The sequence below is a fragment of the Lichenostomus cassidix genome, chromosome 1 (genome assembly GCF_008360975.1).
Source record: "Lichenostomus cassidix isolate B80296 chromosome 1, HeHo_3.0, whole genome shotgun sequence".
Taxonomy (NCBI): Eukaryota; Metazoa; Chordata; class Aves; order Passeriformes; family Meliphagidae; genus Lichenostomus; species Lichenostomus cassidix.
The window spans coordinates 108,311,424-108,339,409 of record NC_139479.1 but is presented as its reverse complement, the minus strand read 5'-3'; the positions used below and the strand labels follow the sequence as shown (position 1 = coordinate 108,339,409).

General features: G+C 36.4%; 1 long non-coding RNA gene across 1 annotated transcript; it reads left to right on the top strand.

Annotated features, from left to right (window-relative positions):
- LOC146445513 (uncharacterized) lies at positions 1-27,912 on the top strand. The gene is made up of 3 exons (XR_014852470.1): positions 1-71; positions 20,475-20,552; positions 27,829-27,912. It is a non-coding gene; the product is annotated as an uncharacterized LOC146445513 (long non-coding RNA).
- Positions 27,913-27,986: the final 74 nt, after the last annotated feature.

Below are 27,986 nucleotides of genomic sequence, written 5' to 3'. Positions count from 1 at the left end.
GATGTGGCAGGAGATTGTCTGTCAGGACCTTTTGCTGTTCAAGGATTCATCTTCATATTCACTGATCACTGGTGAGATGGAAATTCCTCCAGAGGTTTCCTGGGAAGGATGGAAATCAAGAGTTTTTTGGCTGTAGGTGGTAGCTATCATCCACTCTTTTGCTGAAGAGCATTCCACTGTTCTTCCATGTCTTGGTTGGTAATATTATGCAGTGGTTTGTGGTTTTGTCTTTTTTTTTTTATTTTCTTGTCATTTCAGGTGAAACATTTGTGATAAGCTAAGCTTGAGGAGGACATTTTTCAATAATAATTTTAAATTACTGCACAATGGTTTACTCAGTTGCATAGAGCCATGTAATTCATCAGGTTTGCAAATGAAATGCTGGTTTCAAATGAGAAGTTTGGGTGGATGTATTTGTGTCAAAAATCTCAGAGGAAAACAGAAATTCATTAGTTTTCATACCTCTTAAACATATAAAAATTTTCTGTCTTTACTCAGCTGAATCTATATTATCTCATCTGTAAATGATCATCTGCACTGTAGAAGTCAGTGAAGATGCTTTTCCTGTTTTCATCATCTTTTTTTGTACAAAATATGAGGTTTTGCAGATGTTAAGGAGGAAAACAATGTTAAATCCTACAAATCAATATTAAATACTAAGAATGATCTTGCCTCTATTCTCTTTCTCATACACACAAGCCTTGAATGATTTCCAGTTCAGTGAAGTAGTTTAAAAATATGAATGCTAAATAAATTTAAATGTAAACACTGAAGTCAAAGCTAAAGAGCAATCAGAATATTTTAAGCCACAGTAAAATTATGAAAATCTTTATGATTTCTTCGACCTTCAAAATCAACATTGTTTGCAAAGTTTTTAGCTGGATACTCCTAGTGTATCAGAGCATAAACTGCTACAGATATGTCATATGGCATCAGGAAATAGCCATAAGCCTGGAAAAATCTGAAAAACACTGTGCCATGCTGATCTTGGTTGTTTGGCTGTTCTAATGTGGATAACTCTCTCTGAAAACAAATAAACATGCAGGGAAGCCAGGTTAATGATCAAACGATAATTAGCTTTGCAGATATTTGTAAATAGTTTAATTGGAGGACATTGCATTTAACGTTCTATAAAAAATAATAGATAACTATCAAACTATAATCAAGGAAATTATATGCTTGTTTAGTATATTGTCTATGACATGACTATTCTAATCACTGATTTACATATATCTCTTTCCTCTTATTCAGTAATGTTAAAAACTGACAAAACTATCTTTTTTCATTGTGAAGAGATTTATTTTATAGTAAGTGAAAATTTGTTGGAGTAAACTGTTGTGAGAAAATGCTTTGTGTTTCTCAGATCCAGGGTGAATTTTCTAGAGGTTGGGGCATTTGTCTGAGATTTATCTGGCCTTAGATTAGTGATGTTGCTTTGAGGAATGTTTGGGGTTTTTCTCACAGCAGTGATTTCGACCTGAGTAACCCATGAAGTTCTCAGAACCATGAAGTTACTGGTTGTTTTTTTTTGTTTTGTGAATTTTCTGTTAAAAAAAAAAAAAAACAAAAACACAAACAAAAAACAAAAAAGGAAGCTTAAAAGGTCTAAATTTTGACTAAATGGATAATGAGAAGAAAAAAAGAATAAACAGCTTTAACAAGCCGTAACAGAAAACAAACAAACAATAAAGAAATAGTGTAGCATTTTTGAGGGGGAAAAAATCAGCCTAGTTCTTTCAATAATTTCAACTTCTTACTTTCAACAGATATGCACAAAAAATATCTCTAAGCACTCTTTTAAATAAGTAGCCATTTTCAATAATGAAAGACTTTTTAAGATAAGGATTTCTTACTGAGCACAGTTTCAGTGTTTGTTGGTTTTATGGTTGTTTATTTTCCTTTTTGTTTTGTATTTCTTGGTTTGATTTGGTTTGTTTGCTTTTTAAAAAAAAATTGGTTTGTTTGAAACCACAGAACCTGACTGTTAGAAGTAGCTCCAGCAGTCTTCTTGTGTATGAAAAGTTCTGCCAGCTTTAACTTCTGCATAAATACCTGCTGAAGTCCTTTGGCTTTCATTTTGCAGCCCTAGTAGGAGTTGGTAAGCTTTACAGCTTTTCTGCAAGTCAGTATTCTAATACTCTGGGAATGGAAAAACAGTCAAAATGACAGAAATCTTGTTCCTTCTCAGTGCCTCTGGAATATTTATTGTGCTGGAGAAGCATATCATCCTCAAAGTCTTTAATGGCCCTGCCTGTGTGGAGTCAACATAAGTTATCCCAATTCTTCAGCCTCTCTCCTTGACCTCCTCATTATCGTTATTTCTGTCTGGTCTGCCGGAGGATTGCAGCTAATTAGTCATATCAATGTTACAGGTCACACAGACATTTGCATTCTTGGTAGCAGGTTGGTTCAAGGCCTCAGAGATGTAAGGCTGTTTTAGACAAGGGTAATATTGTTGCTAATCTTACGTCCTAAATATAGAATATTTTATTTATTAAAAGATTTTATGTTTTTTTCCCTAAATCTTGTTCTAAAGGAGAAGTTTATTCTCTTGTTAGATCCTTAAGTTAAATGAGAATAAAAAATATCAGCTTTCACTAAACGGAGTACTTTCCAATGCTCAAAATTATACAAAAATCCACAAAAACCAGTAAGATTAGCATATCATGACCAAAAATCTGAAAGCAAAAACACCTCTGAAAGCTGTAGAGATTTTTAAACTTTTTCTCTTCTTTATTTGAAAGTTGGTTTGTTTGGTTTTCGTTTTAAGATCATGTCATGACTTTTTAACTCTGTCATCTTAGTGAAATGGAATCTATTAATTTCCTTTATATCTCTGTCTGCCTAAACTGTTTCTGCCAGCTGGAAACAACTGAAGAGGTTTTCTCCAGCTATTCTGCCAGTTTCCCAGGTTCAGAAGCTGGAAGCAGAAAATCAAGAGTTTGTGAGAGTTTATCATCTGCCTGCTTCTTCTTTGCTCATTTCACAACAATGACATCTCTCAGTCTGAAAATTTAGAATCCTAATGTATTCTGTTTTTTATTAGTTGTGTTACTTGTTCTTGTTTAAAGAAAAGAGATGACTTGGGGAGTTCTATCTACTCAGATGAAATGAAATACTGAGAGGGCTTTGCTTCTGCTTGTGATGGTTTGGTTGAGGTTTTTAAAAATCTGCACCTGACCTGTTAAAAGCGTAATGTGCTAACTGTAGTTGCCTTTACCAGAAATTGCTTGAACTGCAGGCTGAATTATAGCTGCTGTGTATTCCCTGACACGAGATTTGTTTGTGTTTCCTGTGTGGAGAAGCGTGGGCTTGTCAAACCTTTCCCTCAGTATCTCTTACGCTGGGGTGGCGAGGGCAGCCTGGCTCGCTCGGAGCTGGCTGTCAGCTCTGAGCTCCTGTGACAGCTCTGGCAAAAGTCCTTCCCTGTTACAGCAGCTGAGAATGTCATCTGTCATCCTCCAACATGTTGTCAGCACTGCTACTTAATATCGAGGTGGAATATTGGTCTATACCTACAAACGTTGTGCCTAAGCTATATATAAATATATTTATAAATAGACTTTGCTTATTCATACTTGTCTTGGTTTGTTTTCCTACTAGTCCTCAAGGAAGCAAATCAATAATGTGTGACACTTGGACACAGAAATACAGCTGCACAGGTTTCTCTGCTTGCTCCCTCTTTCTTTATTTGTGCAGCACTTGGAGAGAAGCTGATAGCAGATGTCTCTCATCTAATCCTAAGTCTTTCTTTCATTGATTTCCAAAGGTAAGGTAGAACAGCACTGGAGGACTTGGCAGTGATAGGTTAATGGATTTGATGACCCTTTCCAACCTAAATGATTCAATGATTATACTATTCTATCTCAAGGTTTTGAGCAATTAAAATATATTTGGATTTTTCATGAGTTATAGTAAAAAATAAGATTGCCTATAAGTCTTGCTACTTTTTTTCATAGAATCATAGGATAAGCTGAGTTGGAAGGGACCCCTCAAGGTCATCGAGGTCCAGCTCCTGGCCCTGCACAGGACACCCCAAGACTCACACCATGTGCCTGAGAGCATTGTCCAAATATTTCTTGAGCTCTGCCAGGGTTGGTGCTGTGACAACTTCCCTGGGGAGCCTGTTCAGTGCCCAACCAGCCTCTGGGGGCAGAACCTTTTCCTCCCTGGACACTATTTCATGTCATTCCCCCAGGTCCTGTCGCTGTCACCAGAGTGAAAAGATCAGTGTCTGCCCCTCCTCTTCCCCTTGTGAGGATGGTGAAGACCGCAATGAGGTCTCCCCTCAGTGTTCTTTTCTCCAGACTGACCAAACCAGGCAATCTCAGCCCCTCTTCAAAAGGCTTCCCCTCCAGTCCCTTCACCATCCTCATTTTTTTTTAACTTGGAATGAGTTGTTGAGGGAAAAGTTAAGGGAGTTTTTCCATTTATTCAAACTTTTTGAGCTTGGATCTCCTTCTGGAAGAGCTAATAATAATAATTTTCTGTGAGAGAGACGAATTTCCTATTTGGTAATACAAATGGGAGCATGGCATTCTCACAGTAAGGCATATCCTTATAAAAAAAATCTGAACTAAAAAGTTATTTCAAAAAGTTAAGACAAGCCAGAATTTTTTCTATTTAAGGATGAAATCTGTGCTCCCCAGGCATAACACAGTTCACACTTAGAATACATCACCACAGGGATTAGAAATTGATTTCTTGATTTTTTTCCTAGTAGCTTTTCTAAGTTTGTAATATGTGGCCTAACAAGTAGTTTTACAGAAGCATAGTAAATTCCTTATTAAATAATCAAATCCCCAGCTAGCTATGATTCAAGGAACATTTGAGTATTTTCTATATGATCTCACAATTTATTTTCCCTTTTAATATACATTTTGTGCACTTTAGGAGATAGAGGCTAATGCTTAGCCCACTGATTGGGGGTCAATGACTGAGGTTTTCATTCTTTATATCCACAGAATAGTCATCTATATTTGCCATGTATCACAACAATGAAACAGAATGCATCTGGATCACAGGAGCATAGAATCATTTGGGTTGGAAAAATTCTTTTAGATAGTAGAGTCCAACAGTTAACCCAGCACTGCTAAGTCTACCTAAAGCACATCTGCACACCTTTTAAATACCTCCAGGCTTGGTGATTCCCCACATCTCTGGGCAGCCTGTTTCATCACTTGAAAACCTTTTGGTGAAAAAATGTTTGCTAATATCCAAGCTAAACCTCCCCTGGCATAATTCGAGGCCATTCCCTCTTGTCCTGTTGTTTGTTCCCTGAGAGAAGAGACTGACCCCCAGCTTGTCTCAAGCTCCTTTCAGGTGAGGTCCTCTCTGAGCCTCCTTTTCCCCAGGCTAAACACTCCCAGTTTCCACAGCTACTCCTCACGAGTTTTGTGCTCCAGGCCCTTCCTCAGCTCTGTTTCCCTTTTCTGGACACACTCCCTGTTCCTTCATGTCTATAGCTAATTTTGTTTTTTGCCAGATGGTTGACTTATGTGATTAAGAGTATTTGTAGCTCTCCATGTGATTTTGTAGCTGGGGACTGTGGCTTTTAGCAGGTCTCTTTTCATCACAAGGACACATCAGTGCTTTTTCAGGTCCCCACGTGTCACACCAAGAGCATCTTTGCAGAGACACTGCACTGAAAATGTCTGCAAGGAGCAGGTAGAAAACCTGACTGGGTTGATTTTTCTGAAGAAAGTATTAGATATGACAAGTTTGGTGATAATATTAATTAGATGTGCTACTGGGTTGCTGTGAGGTTTAATGCATTAGTAAGTCTTATTGTTTAAGGTAAGTGTAAATCTTGATTTTTGGCTGGGAAATTTATATTAGCTCAAGTGATAGGGGGATTATATTGTGCAGCTGCAAATCAAATAACTGAGCAGAAAGTTCCCGACACAAACCATTATAAAATTCATCTTGTAACATCAATAATAGTAAGACAATATAGTACTTTCTCTGCTTGGAAGACAAAGGATGTCACAAACAGTTTGAACTCCAGATCTATGGCATCACTTGGAAATAAAACATGATAATATAATCAGGACACTTTTCTCTCAGATCGTTTGTCTTGTAGGAGAACACCGCCTGCTACTTTTTTTGTAGGTAGATGGGGTTAGAAATGATTGTGAAATATAATCTGTGAAAAGGCCTATTAGAATGTGTTAAAAAGCTGCGTGACAAAAACTTTCTCCTCTTGCTGAGCTCAGGGACATCTGCTCTTTCAGCTCATAAACATGTTTCCTTAGAAGCCAAAACTCAATATGAAGCCCAAAATACAGAATTTTCTCTGCAGTCAAAAATGTTTATTTGAACTTACTTTCAACCTTATCAAAATTTGTCCAAAGATGGCTTTTTCTAGTATTTTGCAGAAGTTTGATAGCCATGCAGATGCTGTTCTATTTAGTTTTATTGTCAGTCTAGCAGCACAGGAAGGATTAGATACTGAATGAACAATGTATTTGCTATTTTTTCCTGGGAAAGACCACAGCTTCAGCTCTGGAACTGTATTTTTAAAGGGAGTCCTGAACTCAGCCTATCGGAGAAGATCCATTCTTTTGAAGATAATTTTTGATTAAATTGTATTTGGCTGTGTGGGCAAAATGCCATTCCAATGCCTTCCTTTTAATCCCTCATATCTGACTGTATCCCAGCCCCTCAGCACAGCTCCCTGCAGCACCCATGGTGTGGCACCTGCTATGTTGACTGGCATATCTGCCTTTGTCACTAATTATGTGAACATAACAGTTGTGCAAACATCCTAATTTCTAGATGACTGATCACTGCTCCACCTTGCTGTTGTGTTATTTTTAGTCTTTTTTTTTTTTTTTTTAAACCCATGGCCAGATCAACTTGCTTTGGTAAAAGAAGAAAGCACTGCTGAAATGCAGTCAATGGCACTTAACGACTTTTATTTCTGACAGTTTTTGGTTTCTTTTGGAGAGTGATGACCAAGTTTATCTTTAAAATAATGCCATGAAGCCTTGTCCATCTCGCAGAGATTTAAGCAAAGGTTTTATATGGTTTGCCTGTTGAAAGGAGCTGTTGGCAGTGCAGATGGTCAGGATTTGCTCTGGGGATTAAACCCATGGATTTGTATTATATGCACAGGAGTCCCTTACAGTGAGTGACCTGACATTTTATTTCCAGCTTTTTAAACTGATTACTATTTGACAGTATTAATAAGAAATTAAGTTATCAAGTTGAGGTCATGATTCAGAGTCCATTGAAATCAGCAGATAATTCTCTGAGTTTTTAATTTATGTGGAAAGAACATTAAAATAATTTTTAAGCTCCTACAGCTTCAATGCATATTTTAAGTATTTTCCCAAGTGGGTGTTGAGATGAAAGTTCGGACTTCAGTCTGTTACAAATAAAAAGTAATCATGTTCATATATGTTGACAAAATTGATATTTTTGTGGTTTAATAATTTAAGTTAGTGTCTCAGGTAAAGGCTCTTAAAATTTGATTTATTTTAATAGCATCACTTAACATGATTTGATCTCTGTAGGAGGAAGGCAGTTCATTACTGAGCTCTCTATTTCTCAGCTGGCTCCACCACTTTGCAACACAGTACTGTTTATTTTTTTTTTTTACCAGGTCATTGCTTTCCACAGTAGGTCATACTTTCTGCTAAACAGCTTGGCCTCCTATGGAGACAGAATCTGTGACCTTCTAAGGCTTCCTTGCTTGGGAGGTGTCAGTTCTGCTTTAAAGAATAACTGTTTAATCAGAAGAAAATTTTCACTGGTGAAGTGTTAGGATGTACAGATTATTGCAAGGAAATTTCTAACCTCAGCACTTCCTGGGGAAGCACAGCAAAATATGGTTGAAAAAACCCCATCTTTTCACATAGAATGCCAACAAATAAAACAGATCCTTTCTGTAACTCCAGTGTCATTTTTAAGTGCCTGAGGTTAATTGCATTTTTGCATTTTGGTGGAACGGAAATGGAAGGAAGGAGATTTCTTTTTCTTTCTTCAAGCTTCATCATCTGTTCATGACATTTCTATATGAACTTTCGAATTTTACTCAATAATTTCTTTACTCAACAGGAAGACTGTTAAAACTCTGTTTTTCTCCTCACCTCCAGCATTGGTTGGGCTTTGTTTTCTTTTGTTTGGGCTTTTTGTGTGTGTGGACACGTTTTGTTTGTTTTAATAGAAAATAGCTTTTGATTAGTCAAAAAAAGGAGGAAAAGAGAATAAAATGAGATGCCTGAGTAATTTCCTAAATTTTGCCTGCAGTGCTATTTGTCTTTTCCTTTCTACTTTCATATAAACCTTTCTAAAATACCCTTTCATTTTAAAGGGTGGAATTTCATTTCTTTGCTAACCTTGCATACAGAAGTAATATGTGTGCTATTGCAGATTTATGAAGAGGATACTCTTGTATTTACAAGACGTTATATATGGCAATATAATGAATCCTCTGTTTTCCTGTATTCTGTTTATCAGCCAACACAAATAATTTAAAAGAATTTTTTAACTTATCTCCTGTAAGCTGACTCTATGAAATTGTGAAATTAATCTGCTCTTTTAGTCTCCTTTACATCTTGGTTGCTTTTTATTTGCTGCATTATATTACAAGCACACCTTTCTCAGATATTAAGTGATTTCACAGCTAAGTGCTTGAAGAAGCAAGTACTTCTTACAAACCTTTTTAAGGAATCTTCTTCATCAGGACTCAGAAGACAACAAACTCTACAAAACCAAACCGAACTCCAAAGGAAAAAATCACCACCCACAAATTACTTTCTAATTTTTGCTGGTTTGTGCTGTGATATGCCCTTTCTCCACACTGAACAAATTCAAAAGCAGTAAAATTAGATCCTTTTTTCTGCAATACAAATATGTTTGTCAAGGTGGAATACCAAAATACCATAGAAAATCAGAGGACTTTTATGCACCTACAGTGTTTTGGTTTTTTTTTCCTTCAAAGAACAAACTGTGTGTCAATAGGATTCCTAGAAAATTTAGTTTAGTACCTTTTACCATTGCTTTTTCCCAGAAAAATTTAAGAGTGTGATCATAAAATTTATGGATGTAAGGCTCAAGAGCACACCATCTCTTTCATATCTAGACCCAGCTAGGTCCCTGGAACATGTGTTCAACTGCACATCTCTGAGAATTTCATCTGGCAGCAATATATTTTAGGGAAATGTGTTTTCCATGTGGGGATTCCAGTTAAGCAGAGCCCTTCCCACTCAGCATAGTGCACTAAAATACTCCATCCTTTTATGTTATTTTTCATAGCTGGAACTGAAGTCAAAGGTTCAGCTCATACTGAATTCCTATCTTTCTTTTGGAGGGTTCAAACCCACCTCATTCTTCAGCAAGATATTAAAGGGTTTAAGAGTGAGGTGAAGTTTTCCCTTGTGTTCAGATGGACGTTTGACCATGGCCATTGTCTCATGTTCTGTCAGGAGGTACCATTGGACAAAAGTTTCATTGCACCTTCTCTTTGGGTGTTTATACACATGGATGAGCAAGTTTTTTCAGCCATATCAATTCTCTAATTAAACTTTAATCCCTAAAGGACATTTGAAAACTACCACAGGTTTTTATTCTCTGTGTGGATTCTCTCTCCCTTTTGCAGCTCTTCCAAAGAAGTAATGTGCATTTTTGTAGCATATAAGGACAGCACTAAATGAGTCTATTGCAAAACCATATCGAGAATTTTGCCCACTTCTGCTAGAAGCTAGTGGCTTCTCTGAGATATATTAAAAAAAGAAAAAAAAAAGGTGTTTGAGGTTTTGTACTTGGTGTTATTGCATTTTATAACAATAATGTACACTGAGGTTATCCTGAAAAAATAAAGGGGAAAACTGGGAATACAGTAATAATCTTAATAAAGATATGAGAACAATATTTTAAAGATGTTTGTACAGAATTAACTGACATTTAGGAAATTATGTAGAAAAAGATAGTCTTAATAAATATTTAAAAGTTATGTGAAGAAACCTCAAATATAAAGCAATTATAAACAAAGGTGATATAATTTCTGGAAATTGTTGCTCGGCCACTTAGGGAAAAGCATGAACATGCTCCTAGACTGCCTGCTTAGCAAGTGTAGCAGCTATTTAAGTTATTTAGGTTCAGTGCACTGCACTGAACAGGAATCCAGTACTATCCATACTTAGATCCACACCTTTATGCAAGTGATAGCCGTGTGATGAGCGCCATAAATTTTTATAATCATAAATAGTTATTAGTGATGCCATATGCTTGGGTTTCCCCACACATGCTCTTTTATCTTCCCAGAAAGCTTTTCTCTAGGCAGAAGAAGCCTACCTTGGCCACCTGCTTGGCAGTCTGGATGGAAAAGCGGTGCTGAATGAGCTGCTGGGCATCCCAGGGTCAGAAATAAAACCGGAGAGCCTAAAATCAGGATTCCAATGTGTCCACATCCACAAAGGGTCTGCACAGCATGTTTGAGGTACGTCTGGCATGTCCTAGAAGCATCTTACTCAGTGTGAATGTCCAGGGACTTTGTCTGTTCAAGCATAGTCATAGCTGAGGGGTTTGTCTCTATTCTCCAGAAAATACTTGGTAGAAATGAGTGTCCTATTAGGTCTTAACTTCTGCTCTCCCTATCGAGTTATAACTTAGAAAAGTTCTTTGGTAGTCAAAATCTCAGCTCATATATCTTTACTTAGATTAGATTTCTTATTTTATTCAAATAATCTGGTTAAAGAGTAACTCCTTGCTCTCTGTCCAAAAAATGGGGTCTTGTCTTGAAATTATATTAGTCAAAGTTGCAATGTCTTGGCTAGTACAGATTTTCTTTACATAGAAAGACCACTGATAGAAGATCTTATATGTTTCTGCTTGCATGAAAGCCTGTAGCATGGTATGGTATGATGTGAAAAATGTATATTAGCTTTTATATTCTTTTTCCTTTTTTAAAAATCTCTTTAGGGATTATATGATAATGGAAATTGTATCAATGAGTGTTAACAGTTTTTTATTCATAAAGGCTGGAGTATGTCTTCTCTGAATCTTTGATCAAGATTTGACAGGCTGAGGTAGGAATAATAAATTCTGTCCTGTCATCACTATTTCATCACTTGCAAACCTAATTTGGGTGGGTAATTTTACTGCAATTATCAAGAAAATAACCTTTGGCTAGTTCAACATTTTAAACTATTTAAGAATATTCAAAAATCAAATGGATTAAAAATAAATAGTTATGCTGTGTATCAAATGGTACAAGACATTGGCTCCCTGTCTTGAGTGGTAATAGAGAGGGATTGTATGTGTTACAGTAAGCAAAATACATACTTGCTAAAATAAATTATTTAGACAATATATTTATAAGTATGGTTAAAATGAACATATTTGAAAATTATTGTGTCACATTACCATGATTTATGAGAGTGAAGGGTATTGAATGTTCTCATTAAGAAACACAGTAGACATATAATGAACAAAACCATTCGTAATTAGTTTCATTATTTGTATGCATTTTTTGTACATTTATTCTGTGTGCCTTTGAATAATTTAAAAATGTCTGATTTTTCAGAAACCTTGCGGTTTTGCCTCGAAATAATTTTCCCCAAATTGCAAGGTATAGGTAGGAAAATACATACTTTGTAAGGTGTTTTATTTCTACTATTAATGAGAATATTGATGAGGAAATATTTATCGGTGTTTTTTCTTTTTTCTATCTTGTGTTTATATTTCATGTTAATAGCACAATCTTTGTAGTGTAATCTAGCTGTTGGAGCACAAGTGAGAGACACTTTTTACAGAATTTTAACCCTATTTTGTCTAGTCCTAACTGCATGTCCTTAAGCAAGGCACTTATCTCAGTTTTACAGACAAGAAAGGTTTTTGCCTATCTACCCAACAGGGATGTTAAGAGGATTAATTTGTTAAAAGCATGAAGATTTAAGCAAAAGTGAAGCGTTGGTATTAATGTGTTTGATTCCAGTTTGAGTACAGGATCCTAAAGAAAACAAACTTTTGAAAACTCAAGATATTTGCAATGTAGAATTGCAGATGTAATCACAAAAACCACTTGTGGTTGCATTTAAGAGGTTTAAGACTTCAGCACTTCTTGGGTTTTGTTGCCACCCTTGGACTTTGTTGCTTTAACTGATGACTCTTAGTCCACTTCACACCAGCAAAGAATTGGTGGTTTTAAGCTTCTCTGGAAAGCCTTTTAAGCTGTTTTACTGCATCCATACCCCAAATGATGACTGTTCATATGATCAGTCATTCATTCACTCAATTACTTAATTTCAGCCAAAGAGTTAGTGCCCTGGAGGAGTCAAAGGAGAACTTCTTGAGGTGTTTGAATTATACTGTAGTGGTTAGTCTGACTGCTTCCTGTAGTAATTTTTTTTTGTTTGAAGGAGTCTATCCAAGGTTTGACAGGGGAAGATGCCCCATGTTGCCACAGTTATTTGAGGCTGTGGGCTCTGTCCATCTGAAGGGAGTCACCCCTCTCTCAAAGGACACCTTTTTCTTTCTTTTCCCACCTTACTGTGAGTGGCTAGCAGAAAGAGTTTCTCAATAACAAACTCTCTCATTGGGTATGAGGCTATCATGGCAAGCCTTAATCCTTTTGCTTATATGAGCTCTGCTCTGTGGTTTGGGTTTTTCTTCACCACCTTTCCCAAATGTGCCACATGAACAGCTTTCTCAGGTTTTTCTTGTGCCCAGGACATTTATCTGTGATTCCATTCTGTCTTCCAGTACACTGTTTTTATTCCCTTTGCAGTTCCAGCTAGCCAGGCTGGAGTCAGGCACACACCTGTTTGGTTTAAGCCACTCTCAGGTTGGACTGGCACAGCTCTGCTGACTGGAGATGTCAATTGGGGTGACCCAAAATAACCCACAGGGCTGTGAGGGGTTAGGCTGAGAAAAGGATGTAAACAAAGTTTACTGAGAGTGGGAGCTTCCTCTGTGGGAAGGTAAGCTTCTGCTGAGATAAATGCATTTATGTCTTTTCCTAGAAAACAGGAGGGGATTATTGCATTAAGATTAATAGTGGTATTGACAGACTTGAGAAACAAATAGAGCTTCTTGATTAATTTTTGGCAGGGAAAAAGAAGCCACAAAGACCCCAAAATAATGTATACTTCATTCTTTTGGTGTTGCCCTTAATGTACCTGTGAAGTAGTTATGTGCTTGAGTTGCAGTGATTAATTACCTCTGGTCTATCAAAACCCAGAGAAAAGAACAAATCTTCATTCTTGGCTAGGGTTGATTAGACTCAAGTGACCTTGCATTGAGCTGTGATTTTGTTGCTACATGAAGTTCAGGATATTGAAGAACTTAGTATTCCTGTGGGAGAGTAGAAGAAAAGAGAAATAGTTTTTAATGTTTTTATTAGCACAAAATGCACAAAAAGTTATGGGTGTTCTGCAGGTTTTTTTGTTTGTTTGTTACATGTGTTTAATTATAAACAACAGAGTTTGAAAGCATTGAGCTTGCATGGCTTGCAACTAATGTAGAATGCTAGTTAAAACTTTTGAGAGTTCATTGATATTCACATGCCTTTCAAGTGATGAAAAGTATTTTAATGTTTAAAAACTCATGTATAACGTAGATAATGGCTTAATATACTTTTGAATACTGAATCAATAATTATACTTGGAGTGAATTTGAGGAGTGCCAAGAACAATGTTTATTTAATTTGAGTGAAGTGAGTTTTGGCAGACTATCAGTTAAATTTCCAGAGGGATTTTACAACAATATTTTATTTGTGCATTGTTCAGAAAAAAATCTCACATCGTAATATGCTGAGAAATAATAGACATCTTCTCAATGCCTGAATACAACGAAGTGTAATTAAATAATCAAAGTTCTGAAAATATAAAATTGCTTGATCAAAAGAATAAGACTTGAGGCTGTAACTCAGAGAGGGTTTCCTTTTACCATTCCCTTAAAAAAACAGAGAAAACTGTTTTAATTTAAATTCTCTGTTATTTCCTCTATGCACTACCTGAGTGTTTCCTTCTTCCTCTGAGTCAGGGCAGCTTCAATAGGAGTGATCTCTCCCCTCTGGGCTGGGTACAGTTACTCATATTCTGTGTTCATGTGACTGCCCATTCTGTACCACAGAGACTGATGGAGTCCTGCTGGTCAAAGGTGCTGCTAAGGGAGCTGAGGGAGCAATGAAATCCAGCCCTTTCAGCAAGGGATGATTGATCCCTCTAAATGCAGTTCATATTTCTCCCTTTCTAGGGATTTTTGAGTGGGGCTTGCTGCCCATGAGTGTTTCTTTTTTCACCCTTGCGTTCTCTTTATGTCAGGAAAGACTAAGGACCTGTACTTTCCTGTAGTAAGTTTTATACTTCCCAAAATGAATGGCTGTGGGTAACCATAAGGTGTATTAAAACCTTTATTTCAGTGTTTATATGTGCTGAAATCAGGCTGAGTGTTTCAGAGAAATGTGGAGTGGTGAAAATGACTCTCCCTCTCTGTGCATGGGTGGTGGAGAACCAAACCACCCCAAGTTTGATTTTCAGCACTCCCAGCTTGAAAACATGATGAGATTGGATTAGAATTTCACAGATATAGGATGTAGCTTTCAATTAGCTGTGTTGGCTTTCGAATGGCTTCTCCAAATCTGGTCAGTGACAGCAGTTTTAAGTTTTTTGGAATAGATTGGAGAGGTGGTGTCTTAATGAGACTTAGCATGCACAGAGGTGCTCTGTGTCCGAGGGAGGAATTGTATTATTTGAAGTTTTGTGAATATGTTCATCAGGGAACCCTAAAAGTCCAGATTCTTGCATCACAGCTCAGGTTCAATCTTGTTGGTCTGAAGTTTTTTTTCCACTCTATTTTAATATTCAGTTTTATTCCATTACTACTCCAAATTTATTATAATTAATGCTGCTTTTTCATTAACCAGCCATGATACTATTTTCTGAAGATAACAATCTGTTAGCAATGCATTATTTAAATGTGAATAACAATAAAATAATAGAGTTTTACTGTACCTTTATTATTTATTTGCATATTAATTGTTATTTTTGTTTTCAATAGCTTGTGATTTAAAAGTACTCTGGGAAGTGAGTGTAGTTTCAAAATAGTTATAATAATGTACTGAACATTTGCTACTGATTAAATGATTTTGACTATTGAAAGGGAGAAAACAAATTATTTTTTATTATTTAATAACAAGTGAATAGCTATTGTTTGAAATATTTTTAAAATATTTTAAATGTCTTTAGTACAATATGTCAATTTTTTACTTAAAATTGTTACCATGCCTCACTATTCTTATGTCTACAACTGTGTTAGTATAGGACAAGTTATTCACTGCCTTCAGGTTCTCTCAAAATATTTATCTGTAAGCAACCTCTTTTTATTTAATTGAGAAAGACTAGCAGATGTCTAAAAAAAATATGGAAGCCACCTCAGCAAAATATTCAATTTTGACATTGGTTTTATAGCTTTACCTCCTTTCATATTTCTAAGAATCTGCTATGCAAAAAGGCAGATGTTTTTCTATTATTGCATGGTTATTTTTCAAGTTTCTTCTTAGCACAGATGTTTCCATATATATTTATATATATAAATATACACACACCTTTCATTTGTTAATATTTATTTCCATGTGTAAACAGCCTATTGCATCGCTGATGCCTTTTTGATGAAAAGACAGTGAGCCCCTCAGAAAATGAAGCAGGTTCTCAAGTAAGGCTTTTCTGTTTTTTCTTTCTGATACTTTTTTTCCTGATCCAGTGATGATAGTTATTACTGAAAGTTGTGGACTGGATCTGACCCTCTCTGGCATGTTCCATTTTCTGTAGCACAAGCAGAGTGAACAATTCCAGGGTCCCAAACAGCTAAACTCTTGAGCGTGCATTTTGGGTAATAGTTCTCTGAGAATAACAGAAAGCAGCAAATGTAAACTAGAATCATATTAGACACATAGTTAAAAGCTGTGGAAAAATGCTTTCCCTTCACTGTCAGCTCACCTTGCTCTCCCTGTGGTGTCTGTGAATTACTTCTCTTTGTCCAGTCCCTCACCTCATCAGGTTTTTCACTGGTGTCATGCCTGCCAGATAATGGACTAGGGTGAAGTGTTTGTATTTCTGTAAAAATCACTGTGAGATTCAACTGGGAATCTAAAATATTGTGCCTCTCTTCTCACAGTATATTAAGGAACTGGTGGTATGGAGATGACAATTACAAACTTGCCCCATGCACATAAATGCATATTTTTCCATATGTCAAGGTGAGTAACACCTCACCTGCTACACTGGGAGTCACTGGAGAAGAGGCAGAGTTTTGCAGTATAAATCTGTACCAGGTAGCTCACATCCAGCTTGCTGGGACGGCAGCAAAATAAATGCAGGACTGTCTGCAGCAGTCCATAGAGACAAAAGTGTGTGTTCCTGGAGATCTACAAAGGAATTTGCTTTCCAGATTATTTTTAAGTAAGTGCGTGAACCATCATAAACTTGGTCTTACTGGACATAAATTTTAGGTTGATTCATGTTTTTTTCATATGTTGAATGGATATTTCTCTTTTTGTACTTAGAGTAGGGAAGTTTAAGGCTTGAGATGCTATGTCTTCATGAGAAATTAATATAAATATGAAGTTGAAATATTTAATATGCCTTACATCTGTATTTAAAAAATAAATGGAAATTAGACAGAGCCATTTCTTGCCTTCCCTGGTGTTTGTAAACTAGACAGGACTGTACTAGACTGATAAGGTTGCAGAGTGCATTTTAATAGTGATACCTTCCATTTCCCTTGCATCCATATCTAAAAAGGAAACAATTCAATGAACTATTTTAAAGTACATTTTCATGTTTTCTCCAGTGTATAAACTCTATGATGAAAATTATTTTCTCAATCACTGCTACACCATCTTCATGTATTTCACTAGCAATTGCTTTTCACCTTTGATAAAACTGCAGAAAATATCTCAAGTACTAAATAATTTCTCCCAGTATAAGGTAAAATATTTTTAAACTGTAAAATCAGTGGTAATTTCATGGTAGATGTCAAATTTTCTTTACTCTGTGCCTTGTCACCCCCTCCACTCAAGATTTTCTGGTTTTAACTCTTTAACTGTCAGATCTTTCTGTTTTCTCAGGCTTTTAAAATGGAGTAGCAGAACTATGAGCATTAATAGTAATCAGAGTTTGAAGATGAATTCATAGCAACCAGAGTTTGCAGATACATTCATAAATGCCTTCGGAAGTAAGGAAATATGAGAGAAATAATTTTACTAGTGGGCACACCTAGTATATTTGAAAGTATTTAATAATTTTAAATCAAATACATACATAGTAAAGAATATGGCATGATTTTGTGCTAATATACAGTGCCATGCAGCATTTCATGGTGCACACACTGTCCATAATGATGGCTGTGCTGTCTTATTAGACACATTAAAACCTGTGAAGCTGAAGGATGACCTAAAAGTCCCTATATTCCACCATGGTAGGGTTACTAGGCAACTGCTGGGAAATCTGTTACTTTCTAAGTATTAAAACAACAATTTCTGAAGGTCATGATTAATTTTAGATATTTCCAGATTGGATTTAGAATTTCAGATCTGTTTTGCTCATAATTTATTGTGCATTTGTTGCATCTAATTTTGCAAACTGCATTTCCACCCATGAGTTAGACAACTCACTTCAAGAAGCTGTTCGAAAGGATTGGTTGAATAAGGGAAAGATATTGGTAAAACTGATCTATGTCTTTTTATATACCCTCAGGTACTCCTCTCCAAATCAGCTTGGTCATGTGATTTTCTTAAAATTTTGATTTAGTTCCTAAATCTTACACGGTGAGAGTCTTCATATCACACTTGGATAATAACAGTGCTCCTTTCTTGAAGGCAGTTAAACAACTTTTTTCACTTTTTCTCTTCAACCATTTAAAAGTACTCGATAGTTTGTTTTAAGAAAAAAAAATTCCTCTCTGAACCTTGAGATGAGTAAATAGATCATTACCTGTAGTTGCCCAGTTTTAACTTCCAGGAGTTTAAAATGTTGACCATGTTATTTTTCATATTCAGAAATAATTATTTGAAATATTTTTCAGTATCTGTCGTTGACCAAGCTGAGCTCAAGCTCTGTGCTCTTTTTGCAGAATCAGTGACAAGTCTGTAACATTTAAAGGTAAATATTATTGGTTCTGGAATTCTGGCCTCTCATTCCAACATTATAATCTGCATCTGTTTCATCCCAGTTCTTAATACTTTTTCTCAGTTCTCTGGTAACTGAAGGATGAGAATAGCTAGAGAGAGATAGAAGGGTGTTAACAGTAAACCAAGAAAAAGAAGAGGTGAGAAACTTGTTCTGTTTTTTAGAAAACAGAGACTGTCTGGGCTCCAACATATGTGAATTTTAATTTAACATTACTGATCGATATTAAATAAATAATTATCATGATGCATACCCAGTTAATTCCTCTGATTTCCTGGATGAGGGAATGTAATAAATGTTCTGCAATCTGGTTCAGCAGATTGGCTAATATTAGTGCAAAAGCTGTGCTCAGATCAGTGATTGTTTGTGATCAATGTGCTAAAACAATAGCAAAGATTAGAGTTTGGTGAGTTTATTAGCTAGAAAATGTTACCTGGGTATCAGAAAGGCAAATGAGTGTACTGGCTTAGTATTTTTATCTCACAGGAACCAGAGTCCAGCTTTCTCTGAAGTGACTACATGGATTATTTTATTGTCTTGCTGTACGACCAATGATGAGGATCCTGAAAGATCATTAGCAGTGAAATCTGTTTTCTCAGCGTTATAGGAAGTTATAGAGATTTCAGATGATTGGTTCAGTGCCAAGACATGCCTCTCAGCTTTGTTGTTGACATTGGGGCTTACTAGAGAGGCAAATATTTACTCTTTCTAGAATCCATTCCTTTTTTTGCATCCAAATATCACTATGAGTCGCCTGACAAAGAAAAACCTGTCATTTTCTCTAGCTCATTGGGAGTTTGGTTTCCCTTTTCTGTGATTCCTCCATAACACTTCTTCCCCTAATAAGCTTAATTCAGTACCAAAAAAACCCCCAAAACGAAACAAACCACCAAAAACCAAAACCAAGCACCTTTCTGAAAATTAAGAGATATAACCCACAGGCAGCAGAGCTGTTCTACAAAGTCCTAACTGCTCCCACTGGCATCATGTCTGCACATTCTGTACTTGTCTGTAAACATTGTGACTCAGAGAGGAAACCAAAGCAATGATTAATTTTCTTTCATCCTCTCTGTCAAGTCCTGTTGGTAAGAGGTGAGGGGGAAGTTAGGACTTGGATACCAATGGGTTCCACTATGAGGTGCAGCTATTGTGCTTACACTGATAGGGAAAAGTTGAGAAAGACTCAGCACTTCTTGTGAACTTCTCCAGGACAGATAACAGCAGAAACAAAAGCAGAACTCAGGTAAGCACAAGGCAGAACTGTTCTCAAGCTTTAGCCCACCTTTATACCTGTAAGAAATTGTTGCCTGGTTTCTGTTTTGAAACTGAAGTCTTCTTTGCTGTTGTTTCAATGCTTTTAAAATGCATTCAGACACACATGACATAATTCAACTTGTAAAGTAATTATAACTTGCTCTACTTCTCTTGAACTGATGAAAAGAGCATCACAGAATTGTCTGAGCTGGAAGAGACCCAGAAGGATCAAATCCAACTCTTCAGTGAATGGTCCATACAGGGATTAAACCCACAGCCCTGGCATTATTAGCACCATGCTCTGACCAACTGAGCTCATCTCAGGGTCATGTTATAAAAATATAAGTAGGGAATAGATGAGTAGAAATACCTGCTGTTTGAATGTGAAAACAGTGTTCCCCTTTGCGGGAGCTATCTAGTTAATGCCTTTCATTTCAAAATTATTTGATAGGCTTGTTCATTCATAAAATAATAATAAAAAAAAGAAGAATCTTTCAAAAGCAAAATCTCTTCTTCCCGTGAAATGTCACGGAGAGGCAGAGGGCTGAAGGCTCTCAGTGTGGTGGTGTGGCAGAGCTCCTTAGCAGTGTCTGGTACAGCTGGGAGCTCATTTCCTCAGCTGTCAGTCACAGCCCGAGCTGCAGTGTGTTATTCCTTCATCGCTGGGGTAACAAGTCGGGAAATGCTGCCTTTGCTGCTGCACAAGCCTGCCTCATGTCTTTGCACTGTCAGACTGCCACAGCCACTGCAGCTGTTTGCTTTACCTCTCTGTTTACTTTCTTCCCTGCAGGACCTGTAAATTTGATATGAAACTAGGAAGAAACAGAGCCCAAACTCTGCTGGAGAGAAATCCTGTTGAGTTGCTTTGTTTTAACTTAAATTTGTGTGGGGCTGGGAGAAGAAGGAAGAAGTTGCTAAAACAGTTCATGCTGTTCTATGTTCACACAGATTCCTGACAGTCTGTCCTCCAGGCCTGGAGGTTCAAAGGGGTAATAGAAAAATCTGGAGAAATGCCAAAAAAACAAAGTCTATCCTCACCACAATGTATCAATAAAAATAAGAATGCTAAATTTCCGTATTTTATAGTTTCTCCATAGTTCTGAGAGGCTACTTTCCTAATCAGAATAAAGACCTTTTTCCATCCATGAAGATGCAACATTAAAGGTAAGCTGTATTCTTTGATTTATTTCATTTAAATAAAATATATTTGGAAGTAAAATAATAGTCTCAAAATGATAGATATTAAAATATCTATTCAGAATAGATAATTCAATTTTAGTTGGTATATTTCTCAAGGTCTCCTGGGAGTAAGAGTGAAAAGGATATAAACTTCAGGTTAATGAGAATCCAAGGGCTCACCAAAACACTGTTATTTATTTCCCATGAAGAGGGCAGTGTTTTCAAAGAAAGATAATTCCTTTCACCCAATTCTGTCCATCCTCAAACTTGAGCAAAATAATTTACAACATGCACTGTTTCTGTTTTTCCCACAGGAACACCGTATTATGGGAGTCCAGACATTACAGAAGGAGGACTTAGTATTAAAAGTAAACTTTATTTTTTAATATCTAAGAGTATAGGTTCACTTGGGTATATGATCTTCCATCTCTCTGTTGTGTTGTAAGGACATTATATTCTTGCAAATGTGCCTACATGGACAGAAAAAAATGAGATGTTTAAGGTACTCATCCCCTACATCGTGGATATAGAGCTCTGAGATGTTTTATTGCATATTTAATGTTATTTCTAATAAACAGGAACAAAAGTCCCAATTTTAATAGTGTTTGCATATTCAGTGAGAGTCTCTACATAATGAAGCCAAAGCGTAGATCTCCATGGATTTGATGAGCTTTAATTAGGCTTTTCCTGAGCATCTCATAATGTTTCAGTACTGCAAACCCAAGGAGGCTAGAGTGTGAAAAGAGGCAAGAAACCTGACAAAGATTTTACTGGGGGGGGGATATCCTTGTAAAAGTTAGACCATCTGAATGTTCTGAAGGAACTTTAAAATTAAACCCTCGTTTTAAAGGGATAATTTCTTTTTGCACACATCCATGGTACCATGCTGAATGAGAAACATGTGCTCTTCTTTGCAGACTTTTTGCACACTTTCACCTGTCAGCTCTGGGTTGAAGTGAAGCACACACTCAACCCACAGAGCAAAGGTTATCCAGTGGTTTTCAAGTATGGATTTATTAATATTTATTATGTGGTTAACCTTTTCCTTCCTGATCACCTCTTGTACAGTAATTTTTTTAAATTTTCTTTGTTCCAGCTCTTTAAATACTATGAATCTTGATGTACAGGCAGTAGCCAGGAGATGACTGCATCCTGTATAGTATCACTTGAAATTAATTAGACCTCAGCTCTCAATTAACTGTACTTAAATTGGTCAATTGATGTTCTCTGTAAAGGAACCAAAATGTTTTGTTTATGTTTCTTGGAGGCCATTGTATGCTTCTGCTCTGCCTGCAGAATCAGCTCATGCAGACTGTCTCTGATCTCAAACTTCATTCAGTCTTAGCATAATTTAGCAATTTGTGTCAAAGATAATGTAACTAGAACTTTCCTCCTCCTACAATGAGTTTCAAAGTACTTCACTGATCATTCTCTGCCCCTCATGCTAATCTCTGAGTTCCACTGAATGACTGTTGCTTGTACAGAAAAAAAAATGAAAAGGAAAATTATGTTCCAACTGCACTACATAAAAACAGAAATTGTCAAAGGAAGCAATGTGCAGAAAAACTAGCATCAACCCTAGTGAAAGCTGACTAGTAGAGGGTGTAGTGAAAAAAAAATCAAAAAGGAAAACATCACACATAATCTCATTCCTTTGGAACTCTTTATTTTCAATTAACTTCCTGTTACAAGTCCCCCAAACTCCTGAAGCACAAACTGATATCATGACATGTACTACATTTCAGGATAAAGAAAAAGCAGAGGAAGAGCTATGAAATGCAAGATTAAATTGTAGCTGTTAACTGCATAAATTAACATGTATCATAATATGTAATTAATATGTATCCCCAAAGCAGAGAATGTTTGCAGCAACCAGCAGTGGTCTGGTTTGTAATTACTGTTCCAAGAAACAGATGAGCCTGAATTAAAGGTCTGGTGGCTGATTAATGGAGATTTCTCACATACTCAGTTATCACCTGGCTACCAAGAAAGCAAGAAACATCATTCTATCACTCTGTGTTTAAAAATAGAAATTTGTCCCAATTTTGTTTCAATACACCCTTTTTCCATCATGAAATCAGAATATAAAGTCTTGAAAGACTTTCTGGCTTTTGATCAACACTAATCAAAACAATCAGAATATGTAACAAGGACTTTCTTGGTGTTGCAGTTGTCAGCCTCTCTCCTCACATTTTTCCCCTTGCTATTCTCTGGAAATAATGAAGGAGCTGCTAGGGAAATTTGAAACTTATCCAGTTTTTAATACACATCTCATGTGGTGTTATAATGCAAAAAAAAAATCCTGATATCTTTCTTTCATGAAGAACTTTTTTTTTGATCTTTCCTAGGCCTTTAACACATTCTTTAATATCTTGTTAATCCCAAAGAAAGAATTTATTTTCTTCAACTTTTGTAGGAAGGAACTTTGAGTCAGTCTATTTTACCTAAAAAACTATTTCTACTTCCAATCCTGAAGCAGCATAAGTTACACTTCAGTTTTCTTCATCTTCTGCCCACAAATTTTAAAGCTCTTTCTCCATGTATTTAATTTCAATAATACAAGATTTCCTTACAAACTACTGGGAAGGGTTGTTTCATTATTCTAGCTTCTTCTTTGTAAAGTAGAGCCTTTTTATTTGATGAAGCAAAATAATTGTCCATCTGACTTAAAGAAAATTCCCTGCCTGTGAACAGGTCAGTGATTCTTATTCTACAGGAGTCAAGGTGGAACCTATTAATGAACACAATGTCTCACATTTGAGCCTGCTTGATGATGTTCTTCAGAAAGAGATGCCTCATGAAAAGAGAGCTGCTGTTCTTAAAAGGATCTGGGGAGCTTACTGTGGCATTATTAAAATACTCTATTTTTACATGAGGGTCAAGCTGGAACAGCTCCAGCGCTAAAGTCTGCGGCAGTCGTCTTACAATCAGCACAGTTGGATAGGAAATTTCTCCTTGACTTCAATCCCATTAATAACCTCCCACATGAGGGAGGTTTGCCAAAGGGTCTGTAATAGATTCCTTTTAGTGTTATTTTCTGTTGCACCTGTCATTAGCTTCTGAAGCTTCAGATCACAAGGTCTTTTCAACACATCTCAGGTAATTGGCATGTAATTCTTTTTTGCTTTGGATCTTGTTTGCTCTGCTAATGGTGGTGTCTTTAGAAACAAAATAATTTGTTCCTCCTCAAAAGAAATATTAGGCTGCATAAAGTACTTGGTCCAAGAATTGTCATCTCTGGTAGATTCATGGGTTTTTGGCATCAAATGCTAAGGCTTTAAAACCCTCAATTATCACTGTTAAACATTCATAACATTTAGCTTGATGGTTCAGCAAAAGTGCAAATATGGATGTCACAGAAGTTGTTAATAATTAATGTCTTTTAATACAAAAATGTCAGAAATTGGCTTGAATTTATTAAAATCTGCCCCAACTTTAAAGCTCCTTTTAACAGCAAACTGATCCAATATGACCGAGAACACTGAGGATCTTAACAGACTTAATTTGGTGATGAAAAGCCCCTGTTAATAATAGTGTTCACCCATTAAATTGCCAAATAAGAAATACTGCTAGGGTATTAAAATTTTTTAGCACTGCCTGATGTCACACTCTTTTAGGACTTCAATTATGGCAACTCATTCTTATTTAACTTCTTCAATTAGATTCTGCTGTCTCAGGAGATGGCAAAATGCTGGTATTAAGATATTATTCCATGGATTATCTCTGTCCCTCACTCTTCCCTTGTATTACAGTCCCTTCAATTAATCATTGTACCTGTTATCAAGTGTTTATTGGCATTGGTGTATACCCTTTTATATCAAGACTGACTACATTATCTCTATTTCTCATGTACCTTCAGTAGCATTCCCTAACCATCTCCTTGATGAAATAACAGATTAAGAGAATTATTTCATGGGCTGAAATTTATTTCATAGAACAGCACTTCCTGCTATGTTCACATGTGTCATACTATTTTTTAAAAATCTTCTATCTTGATATAAATCCTAACTACCAAAGATCCCTGAATATATTATGACAGTTATATAAACATTCGTATTTTGGCATTTTTTTAAGGAGTTGTTTATTGCATGTGTCTTGACTTGTTTGCCCAAGTCATGTCGAAGTAAAATAAAAGGGGGTATGGTTTCTTCACTTATTTTTGATGATCATCATCGGTGTGGTCTTGCTTTTCAAAAAAGGTGATTCTTTTCTGAATTACAGATGGTTGTGATTTGAATGTCCATAGCCTTAGGTACCAAAATTCTTCTGCATTCAGCAGAACAGCTTTTCAGCAGCAATGTTGCTCATAAATCCCTCTGTTGTAATGATGCAAGGAAATTCTTTCGTCCCATTCTCTCTGTCTTCTATTGTGTTATTTTTTCCTTCACAGAAATTTACCTCCATGGACAGCAAGCGTGCAATCAAGATGATTTTCTGGCCTTGAAATCTGCTTCAACTGTGATTATAGGAGTGTTAAAATCAATTACCATTTATATTTGGAGGATAATGCTACTAGCTAAAAGTTAACTTGTTAGACATTAGTCAGTAATCATCATAATATTTTGCTTTATTTCTTGCTGATACCAGTGGTATCAATGAGTTGTTGGTTAACACACTACTTTTACCATCCTGCCACCTTTGTAGGAACTCATCAGTGGTAGAATTTAACCTTTTTATACCCAATGACTGATAGAGAGAACTCAGAAATAGGTTATAAGGGTCTTGAAAAATGAAGACAAGGGCTTATGTTTGTAACAGAAAATGAATGGAAACCAGTGAACAGATGACAAAGACAAAGCTAAGGGCTTACAGAAATGATCTCTTGAGCAATGTTTTCTGGAGGAATATTGATTGTGTGAGATTGCCATTGTCAAGACCCAAGGGAAAGGATTGCAGCTATTGATATATGATGAAACTTTAGACAAACACTCTATCTCTGAAGGCAAGATAGGAAAGCTGGTTCTGAAGTCTCCAGCAGAACTTGAGAATCTAGAGCAGTCACAAGTGTTACACATGGCTGAGGGGCAGACAGGGTGCTGTCCACACAAAGAAGACAGTGGAAAGGCATTGAGGAAGAAGAGTAGTGGTGGAAGAGTTTTGGGTTATTGAGGGGTTGTGGTCTGAGCCTTGAAAGGAAGACCTGAGATGTAATGCAGAGTGAAAATATTGTGCAGCAGCAAATGTTGGTGTATCTGGGTTCCAATTGTTGGGTTGCATCAGACACCCCCTGGGCTCTTTGGTAAAGCATTCAACCTTTCTGTGGCTTTGTTTCCCCATCTGCCAATGAGTGATAAAAATCTAGTTCACAGGTGTATTGTGTGCCTCAGTTAATTAACATTTTGAGGGAGTTTTTCAGTCATCAGATGGCACAACTATAGGAATGCTGAAGCTATTAGTTAGCAATCACCACTGAAATCACGAAATCAGAAAAGGCCCTGCCTTCTGAAGCTCCATGTACTTAATGTAAATTACTCTGTGATATATATCAAAACTGTTTGGTAGCATAGCAACCTGGGACCACAAGAAAAAAGGATTGAACTGTCCCAAAAGGCAGGAAAACACTTAGCAGGATTAACAAAAGCACATGAGCAGGCAAGACATTTAACTAATTTTTAAAGACAGTGGCAGCCAGCCAGTGCCTGGTTGGGCAATTGAGTCAGTCCCATGGCCAGAAGACTTCTGAACAGGAGATGACAAGGAGGAGATCTTTGAAATGGGCTTTGAACTTGAAATGAATCTCTGTTTAAACAAGGGGAAATTGTTTTAGAAGCCTCCCATCCTGCATTTTGCTGTTCCCATGTTGGTTCAGCAAATGCTGGAGAGATGTATAAAAATATGTTGCAACAATTTGGGGTCTTTATCACTGGATACTAAAAAAATTCCCAGAAAAAGACAAAGTACAACTGATTTTCAGTTCACTGTCCGCATCCTGATGACAGCAAACCTAAAGAGAATGCTTAGAAAAAATTACCTAGAAGAATTAGGACATGCAGAAGGCTATATCATTTATTAACAGCAAAACATCTGGACAAAAAGATCTCTGAAATCCCAAATACAGAACCTAATGTCATGTTTCAGCTGAAGGAGAGTGCTGACTGCAGCAGAAATTAGTCACAACTCATGAATTGAAAAATGAATGTACATAGTATGCAGAAATGCATAAATAAGACTATATTTCTAAAAAAATAAAGGATAATAGGGGGAAAACCACCAACAGTGCCAATGTCACATGAATCCTGCTGATATTCTGGACTGATTGATTGATTTATTATGAATTTGAAGTATTTTAGGTGTTGATAGAATGCCCATCCCCATCAATCATTTTAAAATTTTTATTGGGATGTGCACAGATACAGAGAAATATATTTTAACCCTGAGTTGCTAAGATTTTTTTTTGTGCTTTTCTTTCTTACCATCCTTGATCTGATTTATTTCCTCTCGCATCTTTTCTCCCAGTTCTAAATCCTTATTTCCAGTAATTTGTAGTGCAATATAATTATGAAAAGAATCCTTAAGATTGATGTAATGTATTATTGGTTGTGGCTGTTTAACAAATCAGCCTGTTCTATTGGGATTTATTGTTGTGTACACAGTTTTGTGAGGAGTAAATTTTCTCCTTAGTGTTAGCTGCTTGTAACCTGTATTTCATGTATGCTCCCATATGACTTAGTCCAGACATTAAAAAGAACAGAGCAAGTTTTTGTTAACTCATTACTGAGGTAATTCATGTTTCACCCCTTTGACAATAAAACTTTTGGAGGAGGCAGAACTGGAATAGGGTGAAACTAGAGGATTTGGTACCAGAGTGAGAGCAGAAGGTGACAGAACCAGGGTTTGTGAAGCATGACCAGGAACCTCTCCAACAGCAGCCTAAGGAATGATTCACTTCCAGGGAGTGAGTTACAAGGAGAAGCCTGTAATTTGACAGATTGGTCTGACTCATTAATTAAACACTTTATTTAACTGGAAAGCAGATTCCTTTCTTTCTATTGCCATCCATGCAACTTACTCCTTCCCTAAGTTCAAGTATGTTTGTTGCAAGTTGCTTTTGTTTCTCTTGTTGAATTTCACATTTAATGTTTTCATCACCTTTTCTTTATAGGCTCTGCCAGTGTCCACAAAAATGAAAGTATTTTCCTGAAAATTATTATACAATTAAAAAATAATGTTCTCTATTAACAGATTTCCCATATTTGCCAGCAAATTAGGGATAACTATTGTTGTGGGAGACATGCTGGAATCTCTGTGTTTTGTCTTCCAGATGAGCAACTGGAAATAAAAATATGGCTCTACATCAGCATGCTGGCACCTTGTTTTAGCTAATGAAACAACAGCAAAACTCAAGGTAAACTATACCTGCCAAAACTACCTGAAGTTCATAAGAGTAATTAAGTTATAAACCCAGAAGAATAATTAAAA